We start from the raw sequence: 17885 nt of genomic DNA on the forward strand, positions 1-17885 counted from the left end.
ATAACGTATTCATGATTTATTTTACTTTAACAACAACGTTTAATAAGTTGAGTTTGGTTCATTTTTTTTGTTTAACGTCCTATTAACAGCTAAGATAATTTAAGGACGTGCCTTTATGTGTGTATGCAGGAACCAGGGTATGTTGGAGTGCTTGCCTCCTTGTGATAGCGCTGATCTGATGCCGGCTTTATAATGCTTTCTCACTGAAATACCATGCCGAAGGCACCCAGCACAGCATTCCGGCTGATCACATTATACTGACAACAGGTAAACCAGTTGTTGCCATTCCCCTAAATACTGAACGTTAAGCACGGAATCACAACTACCATTTTTAAGGACTTTGGTATGTCCCGGCCTGCGGACAAAACCCATTGCCTTCCTCACCTGAGCGAACGCTCAAAATTCAAGCCAAAAGTGAGGTGTTGCCAAGTAAGGCGCAAGGAAATAAAAGGTAGTTAGAAGTAGAAAGAAAGATAAAGATCCCAAATATTTCAATGAGCGCAGCAGTTTTATTTTGGTCACTTTTGTGTCCCGATATAGAGGACACCAAAGCAAATCCCCAACTCTGCAGTGGTTCCAACATAGTTCGGTTCAGTGTCTGTTAGTCGGATCAATCATCTCGAGAGCTTAATCTCTTTGCTGATCATATCAACTTTTATCACATCAAGCGAACTATCGACATGATTGACTAGGCTACACACCGAGGCACACAATGTATGTTCACGTTCACTCTAGGGAAATAAATTTGATGGTGTCATTACTCTTTTCAGTAACACCCTGTGTTAACTTATATGTTCATACATTTGTGATAAGTATCTGTTAACAATGTCACCTAAGCTCAAGATTCAGTTGACTTTTATTTGTGATAATGTTGGATTTGTTTTTGTTTTACTTTTTTAAAAACATCGAGGGCAGCAACTTTTACATTTTTCTTTTCCTTTCAGTATTATGATGCAATACATGAAGATAAACTGATTTCCATTTTTCTTTTTTACAACAATGTCATCATTTTTGTTTCGATTTTTTTCCAATTTCTTATTTTCTCACCGTTGTTACGCTATATCACCATAGTTACATTACATTATCACAATATATCCATAGTAACACTTGATCACAATAGTCACACAATATCAATTGTAATTTTGCTTCAGTAAAAACAGTCCTATGAATAAAATTCCAATCGAAATGCTTTCATTGTTGGAAACTGCAGTATGCTTAGTTTTTGTTCAAATAGTTTCCGTGTTTTGTATTTGAATTTTTCTAGAATAATAGTAATCTTCCCATTTTATTTCTGCCTTAGGTTTTGAGTCAGACATTAACTATATTGTGTATCTTATTTTCTTGAAGCATTTAATGTAGAATGATAATATGTCGATTTTGTTGCGTTATTTTTATCAATGAGTTGTACAGTTGTGGGACCGCACAACGCACCAAAAATAGCGTGCGCACACCGTGCATACATCGTTCACACACCGTCCGCACATCGTCCAAACATGGTGCGCACAACTGTGCGATTTGGTATCATTTGTAGATCAAAATTACGGATTGCCAAAAATACGGAAGGCTTGTATTCGATAATGTACACTGTGTATATATCTGTAATTTCTCATCACAATAATCAAGATTACAGAACTTCACAATGCGTGTTACACAGTATTACAGCGACAGTTAGGCTGTCAAGAATGGGTTTGGCTCCAAGGCAACAGAACAGGTAAATAACAATTTTATGAGTGTCCGGGGTTTTAGCTGACCAGTGCCTGACACACAGAGCTGATATGCGATACCGTTTGACCATAATGAATAGTATTTGTTATTTGCATTCGTTTGCCTATGGCTCCCCTTCACCTGGATTTTCACACCCCCGGCCTTACCCGACCAGGTACGTAAGTGCCCCAGGCGGGGAGAAAACTACGGTCCAGGTACATGTACAAAGTGGTTATGTTTACCTGTATACGGGATTGTGTTGTAATTTTACATGTGACGATTATGTTTGTTTAAAAACACAGAAAACACAATTTCTAAATATAAGAATATATAGACAGAAAGATAATTATATAAGTTTATAGATGTTGCTAGAACATAGAAACATACGTAAACATCAACTTTATATGTTTAAACACAAAACCGTATAAATTGTTAAGGCATTCCTCAATTTACACCAACCACGATTGTTATAGCACAGCGTCCGTCCATCGTGCGCACAGATGTGCGCAAGAAATGATCGTCCAGCTTTTCATCGTTCGCCCATCGTGCACACACCGTTCACACACCGTGCACACATCGTGCTCACACCGCACATCGTGTAACGTTGTGCGATCCCACAACTGTAGTTCACAACTAATGAAGCACTCCTTATCTTGGTACACATCATTAGTCAGCATTTGTTGATATTTATGTGCGATTGATTCTCAATTGTTGTGATTTCAGATATCCAATTGAGTTTTCTTAACATTCTTTGTAATATCTTTTGATGTTGTTAAAGTTATTTGTTGAAATGATGTGTAGTGCAGGGACTAAGAGTTAACCTTAAAAATTGAATTTCTGAATAATTTCTTGTTTAAGACTTTTCTTTTACTATTGTTTGGGATTCTAGCTCTAAAACGTGACAAAGATTTAGTACAATGTTAACAAAATTGTGGAATGTTATTCAAATTAATACCTTCTAGACAGGAACATGAACAAATGAAACATTTATTACAAAATCTATCAAATTTCTGAATATTCAATTAGACGTTTGCCTTTTACTTTTAAGTTTGGCTTCATGTTTTTTATTTAGCATTTGTTTTTTGTCGACCTATCCTGTGTTAAAGGGCCGTTAAGCATTGGTAATAATATATTCTGCAGGAAGATTTTTTATTTTGTATAAGTACATCAATATCGACCAAATTTATTCTACCATTTACTGTTGCTTTCAGAAGGTTAACTTTCCATCCCATATATTTAAATTTCTTTCTTTCTTGTGCTTTTCTGGAATACCCCTTGCTTCAATTTTCAAGCTTACCATAAATCCAATGATTTGATAATCAGTACCTTACCCTTATGAGTGAGAGTTCGGTTTTTTATGTTTTACATGTAAGCAGTTCCTAAGTTTTGAATATTTTCTTTACATATGCTACATATGTCTATATTATATCCACGATGGACTCCTAGAGTTTTAATTAAGTTTTTGGTCCATTTGATTTGAATGAAAATGGTTTTATTTTTCCGTTTCACTAGGTTTTGTTTGATTTCTTTTTGTTTAACGTCCTATTAATGACGCGTGCTTGCGTGCCTGCGTGTGAGTATGCAGGATACAGGGTATATTGGTGTGCTTGACTTCTTGTGGTAGCGCGGGACTGATGCCGACTTCATAGTGCTATCTCACTGAAATGCCATGCCGAAGGTACCAAGTACAGCATTCCGCCCGGTCACATTATACTGACAACGGGTGAACCAGTTGTTGCCATTCTCCTTAAAGCTGTTTCCCTAGTTTTTAGCTCGTGTTTTACAAAATGAAGTTTTGAGCCTGATGCTTTTTTCATATATTTTTATATTAAAAGACTTTCTTATTGATTCTTCTGTCTTGTGTATATGTTGAAGATCATCAGCAAATCCATTAAGTTTTACTTCTGAAATATTTTGATTTGTAATTGTATACGTTTTACGGAGTTAGCTCGAATAGTACAAGCAAGAGGCTCTGTTTGGATTATGTTCATTAACGCGCTATCAGGCATCCCTGACGCACTCCCCTGGATATAGGGAAGGACTTGGAAGTGAAATAATTTGTTTCAATACATGTTTTGACATTATCTTATAACATTTTAATCCAATTGTAATATAATTACCAAATTTGAAAGCTTTAAAGCAGTGATTTACTCAATTCCATTTTGATCTATCTAAAGCTTTTTTTTTTATCAATATAAATATTTGTCCCTTTTTCCTTTTTGTTCCTCCATATCACAATAATCAATTTTATTTTATAATTCACTATTAGCTTCCATTCTATTTCTACCTGCTGGTTGTTATTATATTTTTAATCATCCATTCCTTTCAAAATTATCCATTTTATAATTTAAATGACTTTTTTTTTTATCAATATGGAAAATTCATTATTTCTGGAGTAGCCTAGTATAACATTGTCCTGTGTATCTAGTACATATTTAGTATGTCTAGAAACAATGTTTTCCATTAATGCTTCTACATAATCTATAAAATGTATAATTTCATTTCGGTTTTCCGAACGGCAATTGAAATTCCTTAATTTTTAAAGATATCAGTATATTTAAACATTTTTGCCAAATTTTAAACCATGGAAATCCTTTGATTTCAGCGGTCTCCATTTTTTTTAACATACATTCAAGTTCTCCTTTTTTGTACAATAGTATCAAGATTCAACTCATTTGTGATTCTGTTATCGTATTGTGTTTGCAAATTATTTTCAAGTTCTGAAAAAGTTATATTGTAATAACATTTTAATTCGATTGCAATATATTTTACCAACAGTGGACGATTTAAAGCAGTGAATTTCCCAATCACATTCCATTCGATCAAAAGCTTTTTGTTGATCAATACAAATATTTGCCCCGTTTTATTCCTCCATATCACAACAATCACTTATATCTTCCTCTATTTCTTTTATGTATTAAAGTTCTCTGTTTTAGTACAATAGCTGTGTAACCATTTTAATTACATGTAGTTAGTTACCTGCATTGAGTGGGGTGTACCCTGCTTTTGCATCTTTACTTTCTTGACGTTCTTCGGACGTTGGAGTTGCTGAACTCATATTCCATTTCCGTCGGTTCTTTTGAGTGCCCGTAATTGTCGAAGGTTATGCAACCTTCCGTTCATTTTCCTTGTGTCATGGTAGCTTATATATACCCCTGTCGTATCGAAATTGTAATGCAGATAGTCATATGGTCCGCTGTCATACGTGTTTCCAGTATACCAAAATATTTCCAAATACTTTGGTTTTTCGCACAACATCTTTGTAAAACAATTTAAATTATCTGCTACATCATTGAAGTTTTTAAGATTTCTGTATATCCTCTACTAGGTATGTTTACAGCTGCAGTAAGGTCAACTAAGATCTGGTTAGCGTCGTTTTGGTTCCTGAAAACATCGTTTGTACCCAAACAAACGGTTGCGTTCCTGATGACATCGTCTCCGGACGAACACGAGACAGATTTCTCCTTAAACTGAATAATGTCGGCTTATGATGCACAAGAGATCGAGGCAATTATAATGTGTTTCCCCATGGCTATTTAGTCAAATAACATCCTTAAAATTGTTTAGGTACGGAAAAACCTATATATCTCATAATGCTAACGAACGAGCGTTTACGTAGTTGATAATGACGCCAACGTCCAGCGTGGTTAGTTTCTCTTTTGGGAGAGCTGACGATAACTTTCGCTACGACCAAATAGCGCAATATCTGAGTATCTCAGTAGGAAGTAAAAATATACAGTACCAAGCTGTCGACCGACAACACAGTGTAAGTGAGTCGGATGTTACACACATTCTTGTCGTTTTGAATACACAATACATTACAAGCAAAAAATATAACTATCGTAACATAACCTTATGCAATATTTCTGTTCCCAGGTTGATTTGAATAAAGAGAAACGGGCTTAGAGGGTACTATAAGGAGAATTCATACTAAAGTACTAACTAATAACGATGATTGAATTGTTTTTTAGAAGATGTTAATGATTCTGAATAAATGCGAGTACTTGTTTTCCGATAAAGTTACGTGTATAAAGCGTGAATGTACTTTCTATCATCAGCTGAAAAGACAAATGTGTTTAACAAAATAAAATAGGTTTGCACATGCTCAGTTACCTAGAAGTGCATCATCGACAGCTTCCGTTAAATCAGTTAAGGATTTCTTCATATTGATAAATAATGCCAAGAGACTTTTGTCTTTGAAGTGTTCTTTGGAAGATGTTAATGATTCTGAATAAATGCAAGTGCTTGTTTTCCGATAAAGTTACGTGTATAAAGCGTGAATGTACTTTCTATCATCAGCTGAAAAGACAAATGTGTTTAACAAAATAAAATAGGTTTGCACATGCTCAGTTACCTAGAAGTGCATCATCGACAGCTTCCGTTCATTTTGTCGTTGTCGATCCCAGACTCTTTATCACCCACTGTTTCTGCTGGCGTTTCAAACTTTGTACATGCATCCCTGAAGCTCGCCTGCATATTTCCTATACTTATCAATTTCGCATTGTCGATGTTCTGTTTGAATTCCGTTTAAAATTGACTGGGCAAATGACATTAATGTTATATTTGAGGCTTAGAGGCATTGCCGTGCAATATGATCAGTAATTTCACAAAAGTGGTACATTTATACGACGGGTGGTCTGTCTCATTGCAGTGCTAACACGGTGTTCTGCGCAGTTATTACACTAAAACATGTGCATTTTAAGTATTGACCTTCTTAGGTTACAATGCCCGATAAGATTGTCATTTCACTTAGAAAACTTCAATTTTAAGTCACTTAACGACATTCATGGTTCAAAGTTTAATATCGAGTGAAACCACCACGTCCTTGGATGCCGACCTCAACCCTGCGTCTCATCCCTCCAGTCAGGCGTCGGATTTCCTGCTGTGGTAGCTGTCGCTATTCCCGATGCAATGCTGCTTCCAACTGACGTAAGTTTTGTACAGGAGGTTCGACTGCCTGTACACGACGGCCTAACATGTCCCAAACATGCTCTATCGGATTCAAATCCGGGCTCATGGCTGGCCATGGAAGAGAAGTCACTGCTTCGCCTTGAAGTTAGGCGGTTACGGCCCTTGAACGATGCGGCCTGGCGTTGTCATCCATAAACACAGGTCTTGCAGCTAATGGATGGTTATCAAAATGGGGGACAACAACTGGCTGAAGAACTTCTCTGATGTATTGATCACCATTCAGGTGTCTTTGTATGGTCACCAAGTCCAACTTGCAATCATGAGAGATGCACCCCCATACCATTACAGAGCCTCCACCGTACGGGAAGTTAGTTTGAAGTTCCTTGGGGTATATGCTGTTTTTTCTGTATCCAAACTCTCATTCGTGCATCTGTTACATGCAGCAGAAACCGGCTCTCGTCTGACGAATGGATCTTGCTCAAGGTCCTCAAGTTCCAATCACGTCGCGCTAAACACCATGACAAACGCAATCTTTGTTGTCGATCAGGTAACATGGGACGTCTAATTACCCTCCTTGACTTCAGTCCTGCTGATTTCAACCGGTTCCTCACTGTTCTGGTTGATATATGTCTATAAGGGGTTATATATCATACAATGTTACGGGCGGTCTACTGGATCTTGGCAAGTTTTTGACGGTGTTGGTTTGGATGTGTTTTCTTACAAGCCGGCTGACTACAGTATAATAATAGCCCATCTGACGTCCAATAGCTTTAAAGGACATCCCTGTTGACCGCATGCCGATAATTTGCCAAGTTTGGGCCTCCGATATTCGTCTTCGTACCATGTTCACAGAGAATGAATATTTTGTTCAAAACGCCGCACTTAAATACCCAAATTTGAAACGTGGGCATACTGCATTTTTGAAATTTCATGGGAGGCATGGTTCACGTGCATAATACCTCAATATCTTAATTACCGGTCACACCTGTGTGATCACATGTTTTAATGGAACAATGGTCTTGTTAAAATCAATATTTGCATTTAAATTGAAATGTGTAGTAACATACTATAAATCAGTATATCAGGGGGTGCCCTTTCTTTGTGTATACATCAAGGTTTCATTTTGATAATCATAGCAATTGAGGAATGTCGTTCAAACAGAAACATCAAAATAATTCATGTCATAAAATAGATCTGAAACGTTTTACATTGGAGTTTAACGTCCTCGCAACAGCCAGGGTCACGTGTTGACATGAAAAGATTATTGAGACAAACGGGCATCTAAATACTTCAAAACCGGTAGTCTTAAAAGCGATGTATATTGCAGCCACAATCAGCCATTAAATTATAAAGAAACATGTACACAAAAAACCCACCAATAAACAGGTACATTATGTACACAGTTTCTCTGTTGCTCTGGTTCGGATAATTTATCTATTTATTGAGTGTTTAATGGCCATCAACACAGAAGAGGTCTTAAAAGGTACATAAAACACAACAAAAGGAAATGGCATCAAACAAACAAAAAGATACAAGAACAAATGTCATCTTCAAAAACCAAAAATGACTATGGTAAGGTATATCTTTTGGAACAGAGCAACATATTTCAAGTAGGTTAGAATTGTTGTGATATTTACCGCTTCTAAGAGATTTGAGATTAGTTATATTGCTATAAAACTTTTCTCGTGTTGGCTGAAAGTCATTGCAATCTAATAACAAGTGCTTTACTGTAAATGGATCGTAACATGCTACACATTGAGATTAGTCCCCGCATTTGAATAAATACAAATGGGTAAAATATGACTGAATGAGGACGTGAAATGTTGGTTGTATATGATTAAACGTCCTGTCAACATCTCAGGTCATTTAAGGAGGAGCCTCCATGTCTGCTGTGTATGCATGCATGTGTGTATGTGTTCCGGAGACTGAGTATGTTGGTGAATTTGCCTTGTTGTGATAGCGCGGAACTGATGCCGACTTTCTATTACTATCTCACTGAAATACAATGCCGAAGAACCCATGCAAGTCGTGGATCGAGAAAAGAATACACCGATTTTTATCAACTACATTATCGTAAGAAACAGCTTATGTTGAAACCCCCTGCAGATTGGGGATTTGTTTTTTGCCCTCTACTTGGGGTACACAAAGACAACAAACATGAAACTGCTGCACCCATTGCAATATGTGGGATCTTTCTCTCTACCTCCAACTTCCTTTTATTTCCTAGCTTGGCAGTGCCTCAACAAAAGTGTTGAGCGTTCGCCAAGGTGAGGAAGGCACTGGGTTCTGTCTCCATGCAGGGACATATCAAAGTCCTTACACATGGAAGTTGCTATCCCTGCAACTGGTTCATGCGTTGTCAGTATAATGTGACCGGGTGGAATTCTGAGCTTTCTGTCTCACTGAAGTCAAATATGGTTAGCCAAGATCAGAGATTCGAGGCTAATTATTATGTATTATTTATGTATACAGGATATCAATCCACGCGGTATTCTGCGGATACATATGACAGCATATGTTTACTCAGCTTTGCTTTCTACATAAATGTTTTTTAATATGTGGTTCATTTTTTCTTATTTCTATTGTTGAAATGATATTTAACAATATATATGTTGAACATAACAAAGAATTTAGAAGACAGTAATACATTTGTAGGAGGAGTGACCTTAGTCATCGTATAAGTCAACCCAGGTTCTAGTCTAGGGTTCAACGTGATTCCTAGCGTACAAATGAACAAGTCCCAAATATAATTTGATAGACTTTATAACAGAAGATAGAAGTACACAAACATGTACACAAGAACACGACGAGGGCCCTTACCTACGGCCACCGCTGGGACACATAATTAACATAGCGGGTCAGCTACTTGGCTTCGCCCGGGACATACACAAACACAAGTAACGTTGTACATTCACACCCACCTTATAGAAACAGACCCGTTAAGAGAAGAACAGACAAGGTAGACGAGTTAGATTCAGCTCTCAGAGCTACTACCTAACTAAAGATTTGCACGTGTATTGCCGTGTTTATACTAACCGGCAGCCAAGCTAACACGTTGGAGTCGTGAGCCAATCAGCTAAGGTTTAGCTTCTGGACAGTGACGGAAATAGGAAAGTAAATAAACAACATGGACGACACGAGTGACAGTCACAAATCCCAGCGACAGTAATACATAAATAACAGGCACAAGGTATTTATTACAGCTTCCAATTCATTCACACCCTCACGCAATCACCGATCCACCTGCACACCCTGATAGTAACTTGCATGCACACATACATACCAGTTTGGGCATACACACACCCTAACAACCCGTACTTCTACACACTTCCCTTTCTTTTAGAAAAATAGCTACTTTTTTATCTACATAAGTATGCAACAATATACATAATAGGTTGACGTTTAAACACCGTCTATCATAAATATATAAATATACTACGATTAATCTCATGTGGACATATGCTACGATAATCTCATTTAAACATGTATAACATCTCTACAACAAAACCTAAACTTTCCAACATTTAGCAAAAATAAAATTATCAAAAATATTGTGTTATCAAAAATATATACTATAAATCACGAATGAAATCTCTACATAACATAACAATAACAATGATATGTCCAAGTACCTGTATAGGAGAAGATAAGGCCTTTCAACAAAATAACAAAACAATATATAACTTTATAGTTCTTTTTTTCCTAATGCCACGCATCATCGACGTAAGCTAGGAGCTCACTGTCATCAATGGAAAGTATCTCCGACCCTGGGGTCACCGACGAACGGATGGGGATGCTTATAATCCCTGTAGAAATGTATCTGTTGTTAGGCACCCTCTCCCCTTGGGCTACCAGCCTCACGACTTCTGCCGCCTCAACTTTATGCACATGCCGCACATGGCGAACAAATGGTTCTTCCTTACATGGAAAAAACAGCAGCGAGGACACCGTACCCTCTGCACTGTCCTCGCATGTATTTCAGCCCAATGGCGAAGCATACCCAAGTATACCTTCATTTTTCTGACTCCACATTCGGGTACAGGACATGCCACCCCTCCCTCTACCCAAACGGATCGGGTGTCCTTCTGAATCAGAGCGATCTCCTCCTCGCTCACAAGTAGATCCAAAATATCCATTTGGCTAAAATTAATAATTCTTAATTTGGATCAGGCTCACAGCCTTCTTAGTAGTGTAGTAAAATTCAAACAATAAAATACCAGGCCTAGGCCTTCTTGTTTAACCTTATTAATTATACTTAAGGATGTACACCTCTGATAAGTCAAAAAATTCCTGTATTAAACTTTTTTTCTTATATTGATTTTTGGAAAAAGGAGATAATGGCATAATAGAAAATGCAAACAAATATATATGTCAGTGTGTTCGTTTTTGTGCTATGATCGGTCAAAGATACCAATTTAACACAATAGGTGATTTTAGGTGAATTTTCGGACTTTGACCATTTGCAGAACAAATTCATACAATTTCTTCCAAGTGTGTTATCAGATATGTATGAATGTTTGTAGAATTGGTAATTTTTTTTTTTTTTTTTTAAATTATAGAAGTAAAATTTCTTAATCTTATTCATTTAACTCAAAAATGCGATTTTAGTTACCCCTACCCCTTATTTTTTAATTAAAAATGCATATTTTTTCACCATTTTTTGCAGATTAAACGCTTGATATAAAAAAAATCCTGTATTAAAGTTGTTTTGGTATTCAATGAATCAAAAGAAAATGTGTTTCTCTTTCTAAAACAGCCACAAAATTGGGGGGTCGGTGTGCTTCTTTATTTTGTCCCATTATTATTTGTGTTATTTTTCACCTTTTTCGGGGTCAAAAATCAAAAGTGCTTCAGTTACCCTAATATGTAAAAAAAAAACAATAATATATAACGTTCCAATTTTTTTGCATCTTATTTTAATCATATTGAACATTATAAAGTTGTACAGCAAAATTGAACATGCTACATTTAAAAATGGTGACACATTGACAATTTAAGTGATCAATCTAGTGTCAAAAAAGGTGAAATTTTGCGATTTGTGAAGCGCAAGAAATTCACATAAATACACTTTTTCAAAATGGCCGCAAAATTGGTCAGTTTTTTGACATGTTTTTCAGATGTGTGTTTGCTATAAAACCTATCCTAATTTGATAAATATTACAAAAAACCGTTACACCATATCAAAACGAAACTTGAACGTGACTGAAACCTCAGAAGAGTACATCCTTAACTGGATATACATGTAATAATACTTGTCGTAATATTTATTTCAGACTCTAGGCCTTCTCATCCAACATTATTAGTTGAAACTTACTGAGTATACTAGTGTTATTTGTAGCATAGCCAAGACATAAATTATATACTTTTATTATTTCAGTTTAATTTCCTGATACACAACACAAGAACGCCACAAAACGAAAGACCAGACAAACACAACAGACGGTATCTGTAAACTACAGGGTGGGGCTGAATTGGACCTTGGGCCGGATTTTTCTTCCAAATCGACTGTACTACAACAGGAGGGGTAGGAGGGGGAGATACTTCCAACCGGTCAAAGTCACTGTCACGGTCAAGGTCATGGTCAATGTCAAGGTCAATATCAAGTTCAACGTCATGGTTGGCTTGGGGAGCTACAGACATGTCAGACATGAGCTCATCTTCTGTATTGCCTTCTTCCCCCCAAGCCACAGGAATGGAGCCCCCTTCATAAGGTTTCAATTGGTCTACATGTACCGTTGTAGAACGGCCACTGTGTTTAATCTGTATCCAATATGTCAGTGGGGATTGTACACCTACAGCTTTGAATGGCCCTGTCCATCCTTTCCCTAACTTACAAGATAAAGCGGGTGGATACCATCTCCAGACAAAATCACCAACCTCATATTTCCGTGGTTTTAACCCCTGATCATAGTGTTTTTTTCTGCCTTTCAGCTGAGACTTTCAGATGTTTAGCAACAAAGTCAAAAGTTGTACACATGCTATGTTGGAGCCACTTAACATACAGGTTGTGGCAAACAGGGTATTGTTCAAGGGAGGGAACTCAGACAACAATGTCCAAAGGACAAGTTGTTTCTCTTCCCAGCATAACCAAATTAGGGCTACACCCAGTGCTCTTTTGAGCAGTAGCTCGATATGCCATAAGGACGTAGGGTAGGTGATCGTCCCAATCGTCGTATTCAGCGTTCACAAAGGTCGACAACATTTGAATAAGGGTTCTATTGAACCGTTTCACCAGACCATTCTGTGCTGGTCGAAAGGCACAAATATTTTTCTTTTTTACACCTAATTTCTGACATAGAAGGGTAAATAGCTTTCCCTCGAACTCGGCTCCACGGTCCGTCAAAATTTGAAAAGGAACCCCGAATCTACTGATAAACTCAGAACACAGTTTGTCGGCTACAGTTACAGCTGTATGATTAAGTAAGGCATAGGCCTCGACCCATTTAGAAAAGTAGTCGCATACTACCATTATACAAGAATGGTCATTGGCAGTAACAGGTATACCACTTAGTATATCAATAGAGATCCTGTCTAGAGGACGGAACACTTGAGCTATGGTGGGATCTAAAGGAGCCTTTCCCATACCAGGACCAGGTTTACGTCGGGCCTAAATTTCATATTTCCTGCACCATCTCCCAACATCATAAGACAGGCCAGGCCAATACTACCTTCTCTTTATCTGAGACAGGGTTTTATCCCTCCCCAAATGGCCTGCAGTCTGACTATCATGGAGCTGATACAGAATCTGTTCTCGTAAACTCACTGGGGGAAGTACTCAGTAAAGGGTATTACCGTCTGACCCAATGTCTTGTACAGTTGTGGGATCGCACAACGTTACACGATGTGTGCACGGTGTGTAAACAGGTGTGTGCACGATGGGCGAACGATAACAAGCTGGACGATCATTGCTTCTGCACATCTGTGCGCACGATGGACGGACGTTGTGCGATAACAATCGTGGTTGGTGTAAATTGAGGAATGCCTTAACAATTTATACGGTTTCGTGTTTAAACAAATAAACCTGATGTTTACGTATGTTTCTATATTCTAGCAACATCTATAAACTTATCTTTCTGTCTATACATTCTTATATTTAGAAATTGTGTTTTCTGTGTTTTTAAACAAACTTAATCGACACATGTAAAATTACAACACAATCCCGTATACAGGTAAACATAACCACTTTGTACATGTACCTGGACCGTAGTTTTCTCCCCGCCTGGGGCACTTACGTAACTCGTCGGGTAAGGCCGGGGGTGTGAAAATCCAGGTGAAGGGGAGCTATAGGCAAACGAATGCAAATAACAAATACTATTCATTACGGTCAAACGGTATCGCATATCAGCTCTGTGTGTCAGGCACTGGTCAGGTAAAACTCCGGACACTCATAAAATTGTTATTTACCTGTTCTGTTACCTTGGAGCCAAACCCATTCTTGACAGCCTAACGGTCGCTGTAATACTGTGTAACACGCATTGTGAAGTTGTATAATCTTGATTATTGTGATGAGAAATTACAGATATATACACAGTGTACATTATCGCATACAAGCCTTCCGTATTTTTGTCATTCCGTAATTTTGATCTACAAATGATACCAAATCGCACAGTTGTGCGGATAGAAGCGCACAATGGGGCGAACGATTGCTAAATCGCACAGTTGTACGCACCATGTGTGGACGATGTGTGGACGGTGTGTGAACGATGTATGCACGGCATTTCGTCCCGTTTTGGCTTTGTAGACCTAACAGCCTTACGTTGCTTAAACTTGGCTATATAAAGGTCACTGTCCTGCTCTTTTCTTTTTTTTCTATACCCCATAAATCTAACCAGTTGGTAAATATTTGCTGACTTTTCCCCTCAGACATGTTAGCTTCGTCTTCTGAGGAAGAGACAACATTTACCGTAGCAGTTATACAGTCAGGGCATGTTTGTTTACCACACTGCTTCCTGGGTCTGCGGGACAGCCCATCAGCATTTCCGTGCTGTCTACCTGGTCTATGTTGAATTTCATAATCGAACATATCAACTACGCTTATCCATCTAGCTAGTAAACCCTCTGGCTCTTTGAATTGTTTTCAACCAGGTCAAAGCAGCGTGGTCAGTGCGTATGAGGAAGTGGGTGTCCCCAATATAGTGCCTAAAATACCTTAAGAAGGTGACAACAGCAAGTAGCTCTCTACGAGTTGTGAAATAATTTTTCTGTGCTCTACTGAGGGTTTTACTGGCGTACCCAATGACCCTTTCCTCGCTATTCTGAACCTGACTGAGAACACAACCCATTCCAACACTACTAGCATCACAATCTAATATGGAAGTACCCGTACTTTGTAGATATGAGAGAATAGGACCAGACACTAGCAGATCTTTAAGTTTTTGAAATGCCTTTTGACATATTTCATCCCATTGGAATACTTTCCCTTCCTGGTTAATTTTGTTAAGGGAGCCGATATGTCTGAAAAATTGGGGATAAACATCCTGTAATAACCCGCCAAGCCCTGGAAACTTCTAATTTCTGATGAGGAACCAGGTTGTGGCCACTCCTTGACCGCTTTAACCTAATCGGGGTCACAGCTGATACCAGCTTCTGAAACGACATGGCCAAGATAAGAGACTTGGGTCTGGAAAAGGGTACACTTTTTGGGTTTAAGTTTACGGTTTTCTGTACGAAAGCACTCACACACACACACTTCAAATTAGACATGGCTGACTCAAATGAGGACCCAAAACAGAGTACATCATCAAGATAGCAAAGGCACTTGGAACATTGTAATCCACCTAAAACCAACTGCATTAGGCGCGAAAACGTTGCAGGGGCATTACAAATGCCAAATGGCATTACATTGAACTCGTAAAGACCTTTATGGGATGCAAAAGCTGTTTTTGCTCTACTGTTTTGATCCATACTACATTGCCAATACCCGCTTGCTAAATCTAGCGTAGAACACCATTTCATTCCTGATAATGTTTCTATTGCTTCATCTATTTTTGGAAGGGGGTACGCATCCTTTCTGGTAACTGAATTTAGTTTTCTATAGTCAATGCAAAAACGCACCGAACCATCTTTCTTGGAACAAAGCACAACAGGGGCAGACCAAGGACTGGAGCTGGGTCGAATTACGTCTCTCTCAAGCATACTATTTAATTCTTTTTCAACAACTACCTTTTGACCAGGGGATATCCTTCTAGGAGGTATCTTTATGGGGAGAGCTTCCTGGGAATCTATGGTATGTTCAACTAATGTTTGTATTCCCCAAAGTTCCATCAGGACCTGCAAAGTTATCCTGATACTCATGTAACAAATCCCTGACCCCGGACGTTTGACTGGGGGTTAACTCATCAGAATTTCTTTTTAGAACATCCTGTAAATGCGGAGGAAGATGTGAACTATCTACCGATTTCTCCTCACTAATCTCATGTACTTGCTCGACAGAATGCACGCTGCCTACAAAAGTGTTGCATTGGATCTTCACCTCCCTTGCAGTTAGATTCAGTTATTTCCCTTCCCTCCTGAGAGGCTATCGATGTTTTTGCCAACAGTAGGCCTTGGTTAGACACCAATTTGGTAGGTTCAATAATACCCAGCTCACTATCTATTTCTCCATCAACATATCCAGCAAAATAGCACTCAGAATGTTTAGGAATAGACACTGGTTCTGATACCCTAATATGGGCACACCGACTTACAGGTTGTGTGTTCAACTTAACCTTGTGGCCTCCTAACTGCAGAGTATTATCCCCAAAACTCAAATTCCTCTCATGTCTCGATAGGAAATCTATACCTGGAATACCCTGTAGACCTTGGAGTGTTGCCAGAGACAGGGGCAACCTTTCAAAAGTTTTGCTACCAAAGTTTTTCTTTCTTGTGTTTAACTTTCGGTTTAACTTTTTAAATTGTTCTAGAATTAGAGCACTCAAATCAGACTCAGATGCAACATCACCCGTACTGGGTCCTTGTTGTACGGCCTGAGCAAAATCAGGGAACTCTGGATTTAAATCTCGTGGTTTTCTAACAGGAATTTTGCCCACCTGCCTGGCGTTGAAATACTCAAATTCTATGGCGGCACTCACCGCCTGGTCAGGTGTAGTAGGGTGACAAAATTGTACATGACGGCCTAATTCATAGTTATTGAGACCATCTATAAACTGATCTACTACATCCCCTTCTAACAGGTTAACATGCTTGCTTGGATACGCCCTACGAGCAGCAATTCTGATTACTTCCCCATTATCAACTAAACTTTCTCCCTCTCTCCGATTTGTAAGCTGCCTCCCTCCCAGGGGTGTTAAATCTTTTCCCAAAGACATGTTTCAATGACCCAAAATCTGTCATATCCCTAGCTTGTAGCTCTGAAAGTATTCTCTGAGCAGCACCACGCAGACACATAGTAATCTGCTGAGCCCTATCTAAATAAGACCAACAATTCCAAGCAGAAATTTGCTCAAGATGTATTAAAAATTCTCGGAAACTGGTTGTTCCATCATATGTTTGGGGCTCTTTCTCTCACCTCTTCACTGAGACTACTGATGGAGTATTATTTACTATAACTGAAGTAGGCTAGGGTCCAGATACAGCCCCGTCTGACCAAGAAGAACATGTCACAGCAGTACTAGTAATACTGGCTGGATTCCTAACACCTGAGCTTGAATAAACAGGAGGAAAACCTGAAGTGGTTACTGTCAGAGAATATGTAGGACAGCAGGGAACCTCTCGGTAGGAGGACAATTCATCAGGCACCCGATAATCCCTAGCTGAAGTCCTATGGAAACTAGTAATTGGTGTAGAATACATATTAAGTTTTACACGTTCTTCAAATGAAACATTCTTAAATGTACTAGGGGTTAATAGCGGACTTGTTAGCACGTGTGTAGAACTTACGTTAGCTGTATGCCTTATCGGGGCCTCAAATGACCTATGACCTTTCCAAGTCGGACGCGACATGCTTCCATCTCGTGCCAATATACCACACCCACGGCCCACACCGCTTGCCACAAACATCTCTTCATAAGTGCCAGGGAACGTATAATTACCAACACTAGTATCAGAATGTCTCCCACTATCCGTAATATCTGTTGTTATAGACGTTCTCGGAGTCTTAGGTTTAGCACCAACACCAAAGGTTCGACCTAATGCTCCGCTAAAAGATGGTTTATGGGGTTCCATGATAAATTTACGAAATTAATATAGGTTCCCGCCCAAACTATTAATAAAAGTAATAAACAAAACAAAAATACAACATATAACACACTGAAAAATATTCCAACTACGTA

The sequence above is a fragment of the Mizuhopecten yessoensis genome, unplaced genomic scaffold (assembly GCF_002113885.1).
Source record: "Mizuhopecten yessoensis strain PY_sf001 unplaced genomic scaffold, ASM211388v2 scaffold9615, whole genome shotgun sequence".
In the NCBI taxonomy this organism is placed as follows: domain Eukaryota; kingdom Metazoa; phylum Mollusca; class Bivalvia; order Pectinida; family Pectinidae; genus Mizuhopecten; species Mizuhopecten yessoensis.